Source organism: Musca autumnalis, unplaced genomic scaffold (genome assembly GCF_047663935.1).
Source record: "Musca autumnalis isolate F117 unplaced genomic scaffold, ASM4766393v1 scaffold_3, whole genome shotgun sequence".
Taxonomy (NCBI): Eukaryota; Metazoa; Arthropoda; class Insecta; order Diptera; family Muscidae; genus Musca; species Musca autumnalis.
This window is the reverse complement of record NW_027411866.1, coordinates 63,379,244-63,396,713: the sequence shown is the minus strand read 5'-3', so window position 1 is coordinate 63,396,713 and position 17,470 is coordinate 63,379,244. Positions and strand designations below refer to the sequence as shown.

At 40.7% G+C, this 17,470-nt stretch overlaps 1 protein-coding gene across 1 annotated transcript in view; it reads left to right on the top strand.

Annotated features, from left to right (window-relative positions):
* schlank (ceramide synthase schlank) overlaps positions 1-17,470 on the top strand; it is a 157,525-nt gene that overhangs the window by 26,595 nt on the left and 113,460 nt on the right. The window lies entirely within an intron of this gene.

Here is a 17,470-nt window from a genome sequence, read left to right as displayed (position 1 = left end):
TCCACTGAAGATTTGAGGAGGCACCCTGTCGCTGTTCTCAGGGCGGCATTCTGGCAAGTTTGAATCTTTTTCCAGTTCGAATCACACAATCTCGGGGACCAGACTGGAGCCGCATAGCTTACCACAGACCGACCTATCGCGTTATACGTGGCCAACAAGGTTTCTTTATCTGCACCCCAAGTGCTGCCGGCCAGGGACTTGAGGACCTTGTTCCTACTTTTCAACTTGTCGCAGATAGCTGTGGCGTGTGCGCACGACGTGAATGTAGTGTCGAATGCGACCCCTAAAATTTTAGGGCAGTTTGTGGTCGGAATTCTGCTACCGTCGACCACGACATTCAACTCACGTCCAAACTGCGCTGTCCATGTGGTGAACAGAGTGGCTGTAGATTTTGTGGGGGAAATCTGCATATTCCTCGAATGGAAAAAGGTGGTAAGATCAGTTAAATAGTTGTTCAGTCTCTCACAAATGTCATCAGGATAGGTACCCGACGCCAGGATCGTGCAATCATCTGCATACGTCACGATCTCAATGCCGTCTGGAGGGGGTGGAATACAGGAGAGGTAGAGGTTAAACAGTTCCGGAGATATCACCCCACCTTGGGGAACTCCCTGTTTCACTCTAGGGGGTTTGGACTTCTTATTCCTGAATTCCACGTACGACTGGCGTCCACACATATAGTTGACTATCCAACGTTTCAAGCTTGGCCGGAGGGTTGTCTGCTCAATGTCCTCAAACAGCGTGGAATGCCTGACTGTATCAAAGGCTTTTGATAAGTCAAGAGCCACCATCACTGTTCTATCGCACGGCCGTCTCTGGTTGAGTCCTTTACAGATATATGTGGTAATGGCGTGCAGCGCTGTTGTCGTGCTGTGCTCCTTACGGAATCCATGTTGATGATCGGCAACTTGATAGCTATTTCTGATACTGGGGAGGATCAAGGCCTCAAGTGTCTTTGCTACGGGCGACAAAAGCGAAATCGGTCTGTACGATCCATTTTTGCTGGCATCCTTGCCTGGCTTCCGTAGTGGGACCACCCTGCCCATTTTCCAGACTTCGGGAACAACGAGGGTGGCTAGCGACAAGTTGAAGACTTTGGTGAGATACTCGACTCCCGGCTCATCCAGCTGCTTCAACATTACCATGGAGATTCCATCAGGGCCCAACGCTTTTGGTGATTTAGCGTTCCTGATGGCATTGGCAACATCATCCATTGTAAATTGTGGTGGTTCATCCTCGGCAGGAAGAGATCTGATGCGACGTAATACTCTTCTCTTCGCCCTGTCACTCTCGGGATGCTCGACAAACTGTCGATTGAAATTACTTGCGCACCTCTTCGGGTCAGTCAGCGTAACGTCGCCAAACGTGACTGAGGTCCTATCTTCCCTTCTTCCAGGGTTCGAGAGTGACTTAACCGTTGCCCACAATTCACCTATACCGGCTCCAATGTTGCAGCTCTTCAGATGATTTAACCATTTGTTCCGCTTACGCTCGCCCACCAGCATGTTAACTTCCAGTGTCAGCTCCCTGACTCTGGGGTCATTGGGGTTGATACGACGAAGCTCATCACGCTCGTTTGCTAATCCCGTCGCCTCTGCTGGGAAATTTGGTCTTACTTCGGGTATTCGACCAGCAGGGATATGCGAGCGGCTGCAGCAGTGATGATGTCCCGGAACGTCCTTTCCGCTACCCGAACATCAGAAGGATTGGGCAATTCTCTGAAGCGGTGATTGGTGAACTCTCTGAAACTCGGTTTCTTTATAGGCAATATATACTCTCAAAAGAGAGTGAAATAAAAGTAAATCCAAAGGGATTTTGGTCGTTTGTTAAATCTAAAAAGAGATCTTCAGATATCCCATCTACTGTTATATACAACAACACAACTTCCCAGTCTGGGCATGATGTTGTCGACATGTTTGCTAGTTTTTTTAATCAAATTTTAAGGCTGCCTCGATGTGTAACATTACACGCCCAATTTCTTATTCTGCTATAAACATTGGATATATTTATCTGTGTGATGAAGACGTTCTAGAAGCTATTAACAAGGTTAAAAATAGTTTCAAAAACGATGTTGATGGTTCATGTGCCTATTTTTTAAAAATGTGTTCCACAAATATTGCATCAGCTTTGAGTTTTATATTTCGCCTGTCTCTACGTGAAGGTGTTTTTATTGACAAATGGAAAGTTGCTACAATTACTCCTGTTTTTAAAGATGGAAGAAAAGATGATGTAACATGTTACAGACCCATCTCTAAGCTGTCTTGTGTATCAAAAGTATTTGAGCACATTATTTATAAACAAATATTTTTTGCCTGCAAGTCGATTATCACGACACATCAGCACGGTTTTTTCTCTGGTAGGTCCACTACCACAAATCTAACATTATTCACTGACAGCGGACAAACAGTAGTCCGCTTTTGAACATTATAAGCAGGTAGAATCTATATATGTATACTGAAATAAGTAAAGCATTCGATAGTGTTTCGCATAAAATCTTGTTTTCAAAACTACAACGTATAGGGTTTCTGTTATGTTGTTCGATTGAATGAAAGACGATGTTTAAACATAACAATCAATTCATTTATTGAATAAAACTTTAAGTTGTTTTATATCTTTGCGTTTATTTCAGCTCGAGTCCATATTTTGTTGCAATTCAATTGTTTGAATAACAACAAAATATTTTAAAGAGGATATGAAATTGATTAGTTGCGGGCGAAGTTGTTTTATGAGTTGAAAAAAAGTATTAATTATGAAGAACAATGAAATATGACGAAATATGTACAGATGAGATGTCTATTAATTGGTGGTTGCAAAGTAACTCACTGACTGTGTACTGACAATGAGTAGATACAGATAATAACTTAAAACTACTGATGCATGCAACACTGCTATGATGCTGCCAGATTGTTGCATTTTATGTGGTAGTACTAGGGTTACCCTAATAGTTTCATTCAAGTTTCCTCGAATGGATTTATTCCTATGTCACAGGCAAAGTACAAATTGAAGGTTTCGTATCTAGTCCTTATCTCCAAACTTCAGGTGTACCTCAACGTAGAATCCTTGGGCCACTTCTTTTCAATTTATTCATTAATGATGTCTCTACATGTTTCCATAACTCAAATTTCCTTTTATACGCAGACGATCTCAAAGTTTTCAAAAAAGTTGAATCATTACGTGATATTATTGATTTGCAAAATGATCTTAACAATTTAGTTTTATGGTGTGAGGAGAATGAGCTTGGTATGAACATTTCAAAATGTGCCCATGTTTCATTTTACAGATGCTTAAACCCAATAAAATCGACTTTTAAAATTGGTAACAATATTCTCAAAAAATCAAGCAATATCAGAGATTTAGGCGTTATTTTTGATACGGCTTTGACTTTTGTTCCACATATGGACCACATAATTCCTGAGACCTATAAGGTCCTTGCTTTTATAAGAAGAAACTGCGCAGAATTTACAGATCCTTGTACCACAAAAATTGTTTATACAGCCTACGTCAGATCCAAACTTGAATACGCGTCAATTATTTGCGATCCCTACTGCAATTCCCATAAAGCTCGCCTAGAAAGAATACAAAGAAGCTTTACAAAGTTTTCTCTGAAAAATTTCTCAGCTGAACTGCCTTCTTATAAATCTAGGTGTTTATTACTAGGACTGCAAAGTTTAGAAAATCGAAGAAAGTTTCAATCTGCTTGTTTCATTTTTGATTTACTCAATAACGTAATTGATTCTCCTGATTTATTATCGTTAGTTCCAGTGTTTGTTCCCCCGAGGAGCTTACGTGTAGTGAATATGTTTGACATTTCTTTTCACGGCACGAATTATGGTCGAAACGGACCGTTAACGCGTACTTTTTTGGGTTTAAATTCAATCAATAATAAACTACAAAGGGAATCCAAACCATGCATTGATTTTAGCATGTCTAAAGAGAATTTTAAATCAATTTTGTATGAAGTACTTTCCTTGAATATAGTATAATATTTTATTTTAATAAACAGCTATGTTATCTTAGTCTGTAAGGATAATGAATTCCATTGACTAATAAATAAATTAATAAATAAAAAAACTCTCTTTTGTTTTTCAAAATAGTCAGGCTTAATCCCATAGTCGTTGTTTTAATATTTTATTAAAACAACTTTAATTTATTAGTGGGAAAAAATTGGCGATGTTTACCAAGGGCAGGGAATACTATAGTTTCAGATCTCGCCACAGATCTTCATCAGTTCCCTTATTTCTTGTTTTTCAACAAGAAACTTTTTATACCCAAGTGTCAATTGCTAGCTCAAATAGATACGTGCGCAAAGAAACACTCTGATCGAGAATTTCTTTGGCACTACCTAAACTCTAGCAACTTCACTTGCAAACAAAACCAAATTTTTCCCACTGCTATGCGTTCGTCGATTCTCGACGAAAAAGCACATAACTAATTTGTTGGTATTGCATACTACAGAAATAAACAACATTTTGACGGTCCCCGGTCTCACAATTAGGAGGGTTGGCGTTTTTTGTTTGGGATGACGACTTCTATTTTGTTTTTTAAACTAGTCAGGCTTAATCCCATAGTCGTTGTTTTAATATTTTATTAAAACAACTTTAATTTATTAGTGGGGAAAAATTGGCGATGTTTACCAAGGGGTAAGGCAGGGAATACTATAGTTTCAGATCTCGCCACAGATCTTCATCAGTTCCCTTATTTCTTGTTTTTCAACAAGAAACTTTTTATACCCAAGTGTCAATTGCTAGCTCAAATAGATACGTGCGCAAAGAAACACTCTGATCGAGAATTTCTTTGGCACTACCTAAACTCTAGCAACTTCACTTGCAAACAAAACCAAAATTTTCCCACTGCTATGCGTTCGTCGATTCTCGACGAAAAAGCACATAACTAATTTGTTGGTATTGCATACTACAGCAATAAACAACATTTTGACGGTGCCCGGTCTCACAATTAGGAGGGTTGGCGTTTTTTGTTTGGGATGACGACTTCTATTTTGTTTTTCAAAATAGTCAGGCTTAATCCCATAGTCGCTGTTTTAATATTTTATTAAAACAACTTTAATTTATTAGTGGGAAAAAATTGGCGATGTTTACCAAGGGGTAAGGCAGGGAATACTATAGTTTCAGATCTCGCCACAGATCTTCATCAGTTCCCTTATTTCTTGTTTTTCAACAAGAAACTTTTTTGTTGTTTATTGCTGTAGTATGCAATACCAAAAAATTAGTTATGTGCTTTTTTGTCGAGATTTCCACCGCACGAATTACTCTATGGGAGATCCTATTAACAAAATGTGTGTAGATTTTAATTCCATGTATTGTAATGTAGACTTTGGCATGAGCCTTGACCTTATAAAATCTAACATAATTTTATTTTTAAATGAATAGTATATAAAAATGTATTAGTAAGTAACTAACTAGCTGATGAAGTAAATTCTGTAGCTGGTTTTCAATTTCCCTCTCATACCCCATCATGATGCGGATCATGGTGTGTACGCGATCCCTACGTAAAAGGGAGGTCGCCCCCTCGGTCGGCAGGGGTGGGAAAGTGAGGCGTGTGAACGTTCGAAAAAAAAAAAATCGACGAACGCATAGCAGTGGGAAAAATTTGGTTTTGTTTGCAAGTGAAGTTGCTAGAGTTTAGGTAGTGCCAAAGAAATTCTCGATCAGAGTGTTTCTTTGCGCACATATCTATTTGAGCTAGCAATTGACACTTGGGTATAAAAAGTTTCTTGTTGAAAAACAAGAAATAAGGGAACTGATGAAGATCTGTGGCGAGATCTGAAACTATAGTATTCACTGCCTTACCCCTTGGTAAACATCGCCAATTTTTTCTCACTAATAAATTAAAGTTGTTTTAATAAAATATTAAAACAACGACTATGGGATTAAGCCTGACTATTTTGAAAAACAAAGTAGAAGTCGTCATCCCAAACAAAAAACGCCAACCCTCCTAAAAAAACTCTCTATAAAGGCGAGCGAGCCTTATATATACAAAATTCGAAGATGGTGCTTTTCGGTCCACTTCTTCTGGTATTTTCCCCCCAAATTTCAAGAATTTTAGCTAAAGTGGTATGCGCAAGTTTTCTTGAACGGAGCAACAGATTTGGTCCAAACTTTGGATTTAGTAATATTTTTTCCAAACGTAGTTTTTGCTCGAAAATGGGCCATACTGGGGTACCTCCCTCACAAATCTTCAAAATAGTTGTTTAAGTGAAGTTGAGAGCGGTATTAAGTTTTTCGGGGGAAAGTCCATATTTCCTGACATAAGAGTCAAAAAGTGAAAATTATACTGTGGCGAACTGAAATAACTGGTGGGCGCAATATATTTTAACAGGAATGACTCTCAAAATAAGATCTACTCCAAAAATGAACTATGTCGGTCCGGTCCATTTCTCCATACCTCCTCCGCAACACTTCTGATCAATGATACAAATCCTTATTTTGTTTGCAAGTTCATACGTCCGAAAATAGCTACAAATTTCTGAAAATCTCCTAATGCATAGTTTTTGGGTTTAAGGATTTTGGCTGTGTAGCCGCTATTCGATCTGTCTATAGATGAAAGTTTCAATTCACACAGACTCAGGGTATATTCCTGTCCGCAAAGTCGAGTGGTACTTGTTGAGATTTTGGGGAAGAAGAACCTGTTTCCGATCAATTTTTAGATTTCGTTTGTCGTCACAAGGTCCTTTACCGAAGCAGGAAAAATTAACATTTCTAGAAATGTGCATCCATTGAAAGTACTTCCCAAAATACAATTGCTGTGGGTTTCTATGACGTTTTCTTCTGGTTTTATTCAAAGAGCAATCGACAGAAAAATCTCTGAAGATGAAATTCATTGTAATTATGAAATATTGGATATAATATGTAATAAATCATATATATAAAGTAGAAAAATATTTGTGTGTTTGAAGTTTATGGACTCAAAAACCGCTGAACCGATCTTACTGAAATTTTCAGAGTATATTACTACATGGCCTGAAGGTAACATAGCCTATACAAATTTCTGAAATTCCGCGTTAATACGGAGATATAGCATCAGAATCGGAGGTACCTCCAAAAAATTTAGATTTTTTATGCAAGTATCCATAAAATGGTAACAGATAATGTCTCCAAATTTTGGATGTGTGCAGGATTTTGGTCTAGAAATAAATCGGTTTAAAGTGGTCTAAAATTGAAATCGGTTCAGATTTGGATATAGCGCCTATATATATTTTCAGCCGATTTCATGTATTTTATGCATTAAACAAAATATGTATGTCTAATTTCAATGAAATTTGGAATGTGTGACGGAATTGGGTCTAGAAATAAATTTTTCAAATTATATTGAAATCGGTTCAGATTTGGATATAGCTCCCATATATATTTTCGTCCGATTTCATGTATTTGATGCACCAAACACGCTTTATATACCCGATTTTAATGAAAGTTCCAATTAGTGACGAAAATTGGCCAAATAAATTTGTCAAAATATATTTTACCTTATTCGGGGTAGCGAAGCGCACCGGGTTTAGCTAGTAAAATATAAACATTGACCTCAAGCTCAAAAATCTTGATTTTATTAACATTCGAAAAGTCGAACGAAACATAAAAATTCGACAGAAAAATCATGTTGTCCAATAGACATAAAAATGGTTGATATACATAGTTTTTTTATTGCAAATTTCAAAGATAATAAATAATTTGTAATTGTTATGAATTTCGAAATAGTTCATTATAAAAACGTGTTAGAGAAAATATACAAACACTTAAAACCACAAAGATTAAGCAACGGTTTTACATTTTATTATTGAATTGCTTTTATAAAAAAATTTCAAAAACACCGGGCCACCCGGTTTAATTTGTCCTAAAATATATCTCAAACAACCAGAGCCATTCGCCAAAACAATACAATGTCTAAATTTTGCTGCATTCCATGAAATGTATGGTAATACACTATCTCCTTGGGGTGTCTCTAAAAAATTGGCCCTATCATTTTTTGGTTTTTGTACAATTTACCGTTATTGTATTATAAACATTCTTTTGTTGTTTTAAATATTGTTTATTAGTGAGAAGAAATAAAACTGAGTACTTGGAATTTCATAAAAATCATTACTTGCACTAAAACCCGAGATTTATGGAGTGTATGTAAACTTTTGTCCCTAACTGTATATACTAGTTACCAAGCTTAGACTCCGTCTGCCAGAAAAGCAAAATCCTAATATGCCTGATGCTCGGACTTAACCACCTGTGAAACGTAGCATAGGGGTTGGATGATGTGTGGGACTTCGGTGACTCCTAGTTTTTCAATGTACCTCTTAGGTCATAACAGCTCAACTCGAAAGAGAATTAATTAAATAAAATCACTATAAATGACCTTCGCCTAATAATAAGACGAAAAAAATTAATATTTTTTGTCTGATTTGCCTGAATATTGCTAATTTTATTTTATGTTAAGATGCTAATGTAAAAATATATAAAAGAATAAAACCACTTTCATTAATTAACTCATAGAAATATAATTCTTTATAAAGTTGTGTAGTTCCGGAACGAACTAGTTCCAGAGACAAGGAACTATTGGAACTATATCCAGCTCTTGCATTCATATTGTTCTTTAGTTCATATAGTTTCTTTTATTCTCCATCCTTTAATTCCATACTCATTCCGATCTTTCTCGTTCGTTTCGTTCATTATTCAGCTGCTGCCATATTGTTAAATAAACGTAAAGCACATGCATTTTACATCACTGCAATTTATTTATTTTTTTTATATCAATCCACCAACCGACGAAAGAAAGATTCGTGGAACTATTTGGAACGAAGGAAACAAGAACTACGTCGAAAGAGAAATTTTCATTGAACTATATCGGTTTCGGAACTATTTGGAGCAAGGGAAAAAACGACGAAAGAAAGATTCATTTTTTTTGTTTCGAACGTTCCCACGCCTCACTTTCCCACCCCTGCCGACCGAGGGGGCGACCTCCCTTTTACGTAGGGATCGCGTACACACCATGATCCGCATCATGATGGGGTATGAGAGGGAAATTGAAAACCAGCTACAGAATTTACTTCATCAGCTAGTTAGTTACTTACTACTACATTTTTATATACTATTCATTTAAAAATAAAATTATGTTAGATTTTATAAGGTCAAGGCTCATGCCAAAGTCTACATTACAATACATGGAATTAAAATCTACACACATTTTGTTAATAGGATCTCCCATAGAATAATTCGTGCGGTGGAAATCTCTAAATAAGGGTTGATAGTTTCTAATTGTTCTACAAGGAACATTTATTCTAATAGATGATATTAAGAAATCCGAGGGAATATTACCCATTAAAATTTTATGCACCATCATAGTGTTTAACATTGTGCGTCTACTTTTTAATGTAGGTAATCGAATTAATTTTAACCTGCTTGTATATGAAGGCAAGACAAAATCGCTATTCCAATGTAAACCTCTCAGTGCAAAAAGCAAAAATTGTTTCTGCACTGATTCAATTTTATCAGAATACATTGCGTATTGAGGGTCCCATACAACAGAACCATATTCTAATATAGGTCTTACAAGTGACGTAGGTTAGGTTAGGTTCAGGATGCGTGACTGCCAATGCTGACAGCCACTCCACTCGGAGACCTTGAGGTCCATTGTGATCATCCAGACTATTGTTGTTATTGGTGATTGATGGTGTTTTGTTGTGATGTACTTAGGTGAATCCGGTTATTGTGTTGAATATATGGTGATTGTGTGCATGATGGAGATGATGATTGTTGCTGGTTAATGTGTTTGTTATTGGTGATTGCTGGTGTTGTTGTTGTGATGTAGTTAGGTAAATCAGGTTATTGTGTTGAATATATGGTGATTGCGTGCATAATGGAGATGATGATTTTTTTGCTGGTTAGGGTGTTTGTTATGGTGATGCCAAAGATGATAATGTGAGAGTTCCAATGCTATGTGTTTGGGATGTGGTTGGTTATGTAGGGGGTTTGGATAGGAAGGAGAGGGAGAAAATGGAAATGTACAGAATAGATGAGAGGAGGGAGAAGAAAATAAAGTAATTAGTAATAATCAAGAGTAGGAGAAGAGTAAATGAAAGTAAGGAAAATATGGATATAAGTAAATATGTAAATATAGGTATACTACATGCTACATACGGATGCAGATTAAGACCGCACTGTACTGCCCCAGAGCCACTTAAGGCTCTTGCAGTACGCTACCAAGATTTTTGGGTCGACAGAGGAAAAGTAGGAAAGAGATTCAATCACGTGTACACCAAAAAGTAAATGCCTTTTGACAATTAGTCTAGGACATTTACATAAAAGGTGCTCAATTGTCTCCGTTTCCTCCTCATCCTCACATAGCCTACAGTACTCAATGCTGTTGCCATCCCACTGGCACGTCATAGATCTAATGCCGCAGTGGCCAGTTATGACTCCTGTGGCGATCCTGATCTCCGACTTGCATAGTGAGAGAAGGGACGCAGTCCTACGCCTCGAGATAGCCGGCCAGATAGACTTTGATACCTTACAACCAGGTACGTCCTGCCATATCCTTTCGGTTTTCTCTGCGTAGAACTGGCTAAGCTTGCCGAGAAAATAGCAAAGCGGGGGTTTGACGTAGTCCTCTACCATAAGGTTAGAGGACTGGGAGCCACGTCTTGCTAATTCGTCAACAATCTCGTTTCCCTCAACATTGCAGTGCCCTGGTACCCAGCATAGCCTAACACGTGAGTTACAAGTTTTTAACAAGGACCTACAGTTTTGAACAATCCTAGATTTAATAGTATAAGACCTTAGCGCCTTAAGGGCGGCCTGGCTATCTACATAGATTGTGACTGCCCTACCTGTTTCGTCCGTCAGTCCTACTATTAATTCTAAGGCCTTCATTACTGCGAAGACCTCCGCTTGAAAGACACTGCAATTCGTATTAAGCTTGTAAGAGCGTTTAATGTTTAGCTCATTGCAGTACACCCCCGCACCAGTACCTTCGACCATCTTAGAGCCATCAGTAAAGATGGAGAGGCTATCGGGTAGTGGCCTGCCATGCTCCCATTCACTTCTGGCAGGGATATAGACCTCCGCTACATCAAAGTCCAGCGAAGGCGAGATGTAGTCTGTTTCAGACCCACCGCCACATAGTCCGATCTGACTGCTAAGATGTAAAATGCTAGCATGTCCAGACCCTGAAGTACGCCATAGATTAAGCTCCTTGAGCCTCAAGGCACTACGGGATGCTAGATACTGAACAGAAGCATCCAGAGGGTGGATGTTCAGTATTGCACTCAGTGCTGCTTGAGGGGTGCTCTTCATTGCCCCCGTAATAAGAACTGAGGCTGATCTTTGCACACTAGCTAGTCTAGACAAATTTGACTTACTATTCAGGGCCTGCCACCAAACAAGACACCCATAGGTCAAAATGGGGCATACCACTGTCGAGAACAACCAATGTACGACATTAGGTCTCAGACCCCAACTCTTACCTATCGAGTTCTTACAAGAATAGAGTGCAATTAGACCCCTTTTGGTGCGCTCCTCTGTGTTCCTTTTCCATCTAAGTTGATGGTCAAGAATCACACCCAGGTATTTCGCCTCCGTAGAGAGATTCAACTGCACTCCATCTAGTGTTGGTGGTACGAACTCGCTGATCTTTCTTTTCCTAGTAAAGAGCACCAGCTCTGTCTTAGCCGGATTCACACCCAGTCCATTGTTGTGAGCCCAGCGTGAGAGTTTAGCAAGTGCCCTTTGCATTAAATCAGATAATGTGGTTAAGAATTTCCCACTAATCAGGATTACCACATCATCCGCATAAGCAACTACCCTTGTTCCTAAATTGTCGAATTCCAAGAGTATCCCATTTATCACCAGTAGCCAGAGCAAGGGGGATAAGACTCCCCCTTGAGGTGTGCCCCTGGTGACAGATCTCCTAATAGAGCTCTCCCCAATATTAGAATTGATCAGTCTGCTTCTAAGCATACTGTCAATCCAATCTATCAAGATAGAGGGGACACCCAGTGATTCTAGAGCGAGATGAATGGATTCGAGCTTCACGTTATTAAAGGCACCCTCTATGTCCAGAAAGGCAGCCAAAGTGAAATTCGAATCCCCCATATTCTTCTCTATACAACCTACGACACAGTGTAGCGCTGTTTCTGTTGATTTACCATTAATATAAGCATGTTGAGAATTGCTTATGAGGTCACTGCTGAAGAAAGTTCTAATTTCTAAGTCTAACAACCTTTCCAAAGTCTTTAAGAGAAAAGAGGAAAGACTAATCGGCCTATAGTCTTTAGGCAGCGAGTGACTTGGTTTCCCAGCTTTGGGAATATAGGTCACTGTCACCTCTTTCCATAGTGCCGGAATGTGCGATAGTAGTAAACATGCCTTAAAAATCTTCTGAAGGATGGTTATCAGCACAGCCGGTGCATTCTGAAGCATCGCTGGAATGACACCATCAGGTCCAGGAGACTTATATGGCTGAAAAGTACTTATCGCCCATGAGATTTTGGGATAGCTTATTAATCTGCTGACAAGAGCCACCTCCTCGGGCGTGCGGTTCCTGCTTTCATACACACTCGGTGCACTCGAGCTGGCATCCTCACTCCCAGGGAAGTGTGTTCCTGTCAGCAGATCTAGAGTCTCCAGAGCGGAGTTAGTCCAGGTACCGTCATCCCGTTTGATACTCCCGAAGGGTTTTGGATCCTTCGAGATCACCTTACGGAATCTCGCCGCTGCATTAACCCCTTCTATCGATTCACTAAAGCTTTTCCACGAGTCCCTTTTAGCTTTCCTGATTTCACTCTTATACCGATTGAAACTCTCTTTATAGAGATTCCAGTCGGTATCAGACTTTGTTCTGTTAGCTTTATTATATGCTTTCCTACAACTTTTCCTAAGCTTAGCCAGCTCCTTATTCCACCAAACTGGTTGTGTTCTCCTACCAGGATAAGTTAACGGGCAGGACTTCTCATAGCAACACAGGAGGACACGCGTGAGATCTTCAACTTGGCCATCTATTTCCTCCGTTTGTACGTGGTTCGGAGAACTCGCACAACCTCGAGGAAGCAAGGGAGTTGTAGATTTCCCAGCTTGTTCTCCTTGGATTCCTATGAGGTAGTTGCCTTTTACCTCCAAAATGCACTCGAAAGTGTATCGCCCTGTGATCTGAAAAAGAACACTCATTCGATACTCTCCAGTCCATTATGGAAGTATCCTCCATATTTGTAAGAGTGATGTCTAAGACCTCCTCCCTTACCCTATTATGAAAGGTGGCGGTGTCACCCCTGTTGCATACTCTAAGATTATTAACTAAAATAAAATCGAATATGGACTCACCCCTCGTATTGGTGTCTCTGCTTCCCCAGTGAAAGTGGTGAGCATTTGCATCACAGCCCATCACCAATCTGCAGCTGCCCGCCGTCTCCTCCACAAGTTTGCGCACCAATTCGCTAGGTGGGTCGGGTGCCTCATACGGCATATAGACTGAGGCCAAGACTAGAGCCCTACCGGTAACCTCATCCAGTCTCACCACAGTCGTATCACCATCACTGTAATTGTAGAGTTGAATAAGATTTAAACTTTTTCTAGCTACAATACAAGTTCTTACTTTATCTCCATTATTCGCATGGAATAGTGAGAAGTGCTTATTGTTTAGCCCAGAAACCCTATTTTTATACAAATAGGGTTCCTGGACCAAAGCAATATCCACAGCAGAGTCTGTGAGGGAGAGAAGGAGTTCAGCAGCTGCGGCCTTACAGTGGTGCAGATTAATCTGCAACACCTTGAGACCGTGCTGCTGAACAACCTTACTGTGACCCCGAGAACCTGAACCGAAGTCCACCGGACCCGAAGTACAGCACTCCCCCACAGTCTCTGATGTATTCAGCACTCTCACTGTCAATGGTGAAACGCATCACCATGCCGTCTCTCTCTCTCTGAAGCGCTTCAAAAGCCTCCAGCCGTCTACCGACAGACCCCTATTTTGCTTCCGCAGCATCTTAACAACTCCCCCTGCGTCAGAGTCAGGAGGCGGCACCCACGTAGTGGCCACAATCCTCCTGGGAATCTCCTCCACAGGGACAGCAGCTAGTTTACAGCCTTCCCAGAGGTTACCAGAATCCCCTACTAGCTGGACAAGGAAGTCTCTCGACTCCTCGTCCTGGCAGTAGAGAATTCTGATTCCCCTTTGGATGACTGCTCTGCCGAAGCCGGTCTTGCTGGCGTCAACCTCATCAGAGGTGATGGCCTCTCTCAACAGGCCTTCCACTGCAATCCAGTGCGAATCGCTGATCCTCCCATCCAGATCAGCCTTGTCAATTATCGCCACCCGGAGATTCTCCGGGGCGATCACGCCTTCCCGGTTAACTGGCAACGGGGTCCTGCCCTTGGAAGACCGTGGGTATGACATTCCTGGGTCGGCTTTACTAGCCTTCCCAGGTTGAGCCCCTTCAGACTTCCCCTGACCGGTCGTCCCTTGTGAGAGCGGTGCCATGTGGTTGCCCGGTCGACGATCCACCACCCTCTTAGCTACAGGATGCGGATCCTCAGAAGATCAGACCCTCTTGACGCATTCCTGCGCAGATGTCTTCGAGTATCCGCTCTGTTTTGAGGTCGATGGTCCGTCATCCGCTGCAACCCCATGGCCACTCCCACTGCCAGCACCTCTCTTTACATCAGAAGAATGAGCTCCAGTAGGTGTCGACGACCTTACAGTTGTCTGTTGTCCAGTCAGCTGTAAGTTCGTCGCCCCTACTGGATCTACACCCTTCTTTACCCCGGCGGGTTCAGTGGCAGACACTGGCAAGACAGTCGGCATAGGCGGTACCTTTGACGGCTGTCTAACTGGTGGCTGCACTTTACCCTGCATCAACTTCGAAACGGAAGGGATCACTCCAGTGCTTCCCTTACGCTCCGTAGTCTTCGGGGCCAGGGGGGTCGACCTGTCTAATCCTGCCGCGGTCGTCGCAGACGCTCGCAAGGGATTAGAGCAGGTTGACAGCACTGGTTTTGTGGTTCTCCCCATAGAGGTTGCCTTTTTCTCAGCCGCTGAGCTGGAAACTGCAGCCTCCACAGGGGTCGGGATCTGGTCAATTGGCAGAGAGATCCTTTCAAAGTGAGGGTATTTCTTTTCAAAACGCCTCACAAATCTGATCTTAAGGCCAATTTCCCTAAATTCCGACGGGGTCACCTCGGATGGGTCCTTGCCAATAAATCTACGACAGTAGTAGATGGCTCTCCGGTAGTTATACCTGTCCTTCTTCTGCCGAGATTTATTGGCTTTGGTAGAGGGAGACATGGGGGAGGCCGTCGACGTATCCTCCTCCACAGCATCCTCAACCAAGGCGTCTTGCCTGTTCAGGGTTGGTTTGTCGGAACCGACCGACAGTTTAGCCCCTGAAGGAGAGGGAGCCTCAACCGTTAGGTTAGAGCTCTCCAAAGCACGAGAGAGAGTAGCGGTGGATGATTGAGATGGGATAATTGTGATATCCATCTCATCATCCTCCCAACTCTCCCAGTCCCATGGAGGGGGGCTCTCCTGACTGAGTCGGAGACTCTCACTGTCCCTCAGGAGCTCGAGCAATTCCCTGCTCTGCTTATTAATTGCGTCACTGACATTGTCCAGAGTCGGTTCGTTGACGTCCCCGCCCAGGGGTTGGGTGTTCGCACGAGGTGCGGCATTGTCCGGGTTCGAAGCAAGGGTCGATAATGAAGATGGTTTGGGATTGTTGTTGTGGTTTTGTTTTAAATTTGAATTATCCATAAGAAGTTGACGGTAATGGGGGAGCTGAGTACAGCCATGGCATAGCCCTCCACTACCATGACTGGGGCACTGACTACTCGCTGAGGTGCCCAGGTATCAAGCGAGGCTCCGTACGAATACAGTTGGTACCCTAACAGCAAACCTTGGAACACCGATAGGCACGAGGTCGCATAACACCCCGGTGTTAGGGGATCTCTCAATTACTTTGGTAGGAGATCGCTACCAAATATATGTCACTCAATCCAAGGATACACTTTGACTTTCAGTGCACTAAGTTGGTATCTGACAATGAGTGGATAACCTTTGGTCGATCACAGCCTCCCAGTTCAACACTACAGGAAGTTGAATGAGAGAGCTGCGACGTCTAGCCCTCGCATCGCGCCAAGATTGTTATCCCCGGCGAGGGCAAGTGACGTAAATAGTTGTTTTGTTATATAGGGATCTGAAAATTCTTTGGCCCATCTTTTTATAAATCCTAAAACTCCATGCGCTTTATTAACAATAGAAATTACATGATTATTAAATTTTAATTTTCGATCCATCAAAAGGCCAAGATCAACAAATGATGCTACAGTTAATAATTGAGAACCGTTAATATTGTATTGCCTTATTAAAGAAGAAGATCTGGAAAAACACATATGTTTACATTTTTTTAAGTTTAAGTCCATGCAGTTGATTTTACACCATTGAAAAAGGCTATTTAAATCACTCTGGAGAAGATCAGCTTGCTTTTCCGATTTATGAGTAATTAATAGCTTGACATCATCAGCGTACATTAGCAATCTAACTATTGGAACTGTGGCTCACTGTTAATCAGCTGATCCAACTTGCAAATACTTTCGAGGAAAATTTTGCTTGCAAAAAATTGTAAGTTCTCAATTACAGAACTCTCAAAAATTGTATCTCAATTCGCTTTCTTTTACTTTACAATTTGTACAAACTTTTACAAAATGCTGTTTGATAACATATCTGTTGGTGTGCGGTTGAGTACTTTTCATTTTGTTCGCACTCACGAATGTAAACCAGAATTCTGCAAAATGCCACTCGCTTTTAATACATATTCGCGTTTTCGTTGCTTGCTATTGGCATTACTGTTTACTTACTGTTTGCTTTGTCTCTTCGTTCATAAGAGTGTGGCATTGGCTCACTCTCTTTTTACGTTGCCTATGACACAAGATCTATTTAACAGGTCACGTAAGTAACGAAAAAACAACTCTGTTTTTGCCAAAAATTCTTCAATATGTCAAAACGTTTGTTTACGTTTTCATACAATTTATTCACAATAACAAAAAATTTGACAGATTGAAACCATTCATCTGGTCATTTTACGCCACCTTATTATTTCATCATGCTATGACAGTAACATGATGAAATAATAAGGTGGCGTAAAATGACCAGATGAATGGTTTCAATCTGTCAAATTTTTTGTTATTGTGAATAAATTGTATGAAAACGTAAACAAACGTTTTGACATATTGAAGAATTTTTGGCAAAAACAGAGTTGTTTTTTCGCTACTTACGTGACCTGTTAAATAGATCTTGGACAGTAACAACGCTAAAATAGTTTGTTGCTTGTGCGAATGCTTCGTTGGAGTAGGCATTTATTCATTTATTAAAAAAAGATATATTTATGAATGTTGTTGTTGGTTTAAGCTCATCTTGAACTATAATGGAAAGCATACGTCAAACCTAGTTCGTCACAAATTTTGCGTTTGAAAACAACAAAACGCTC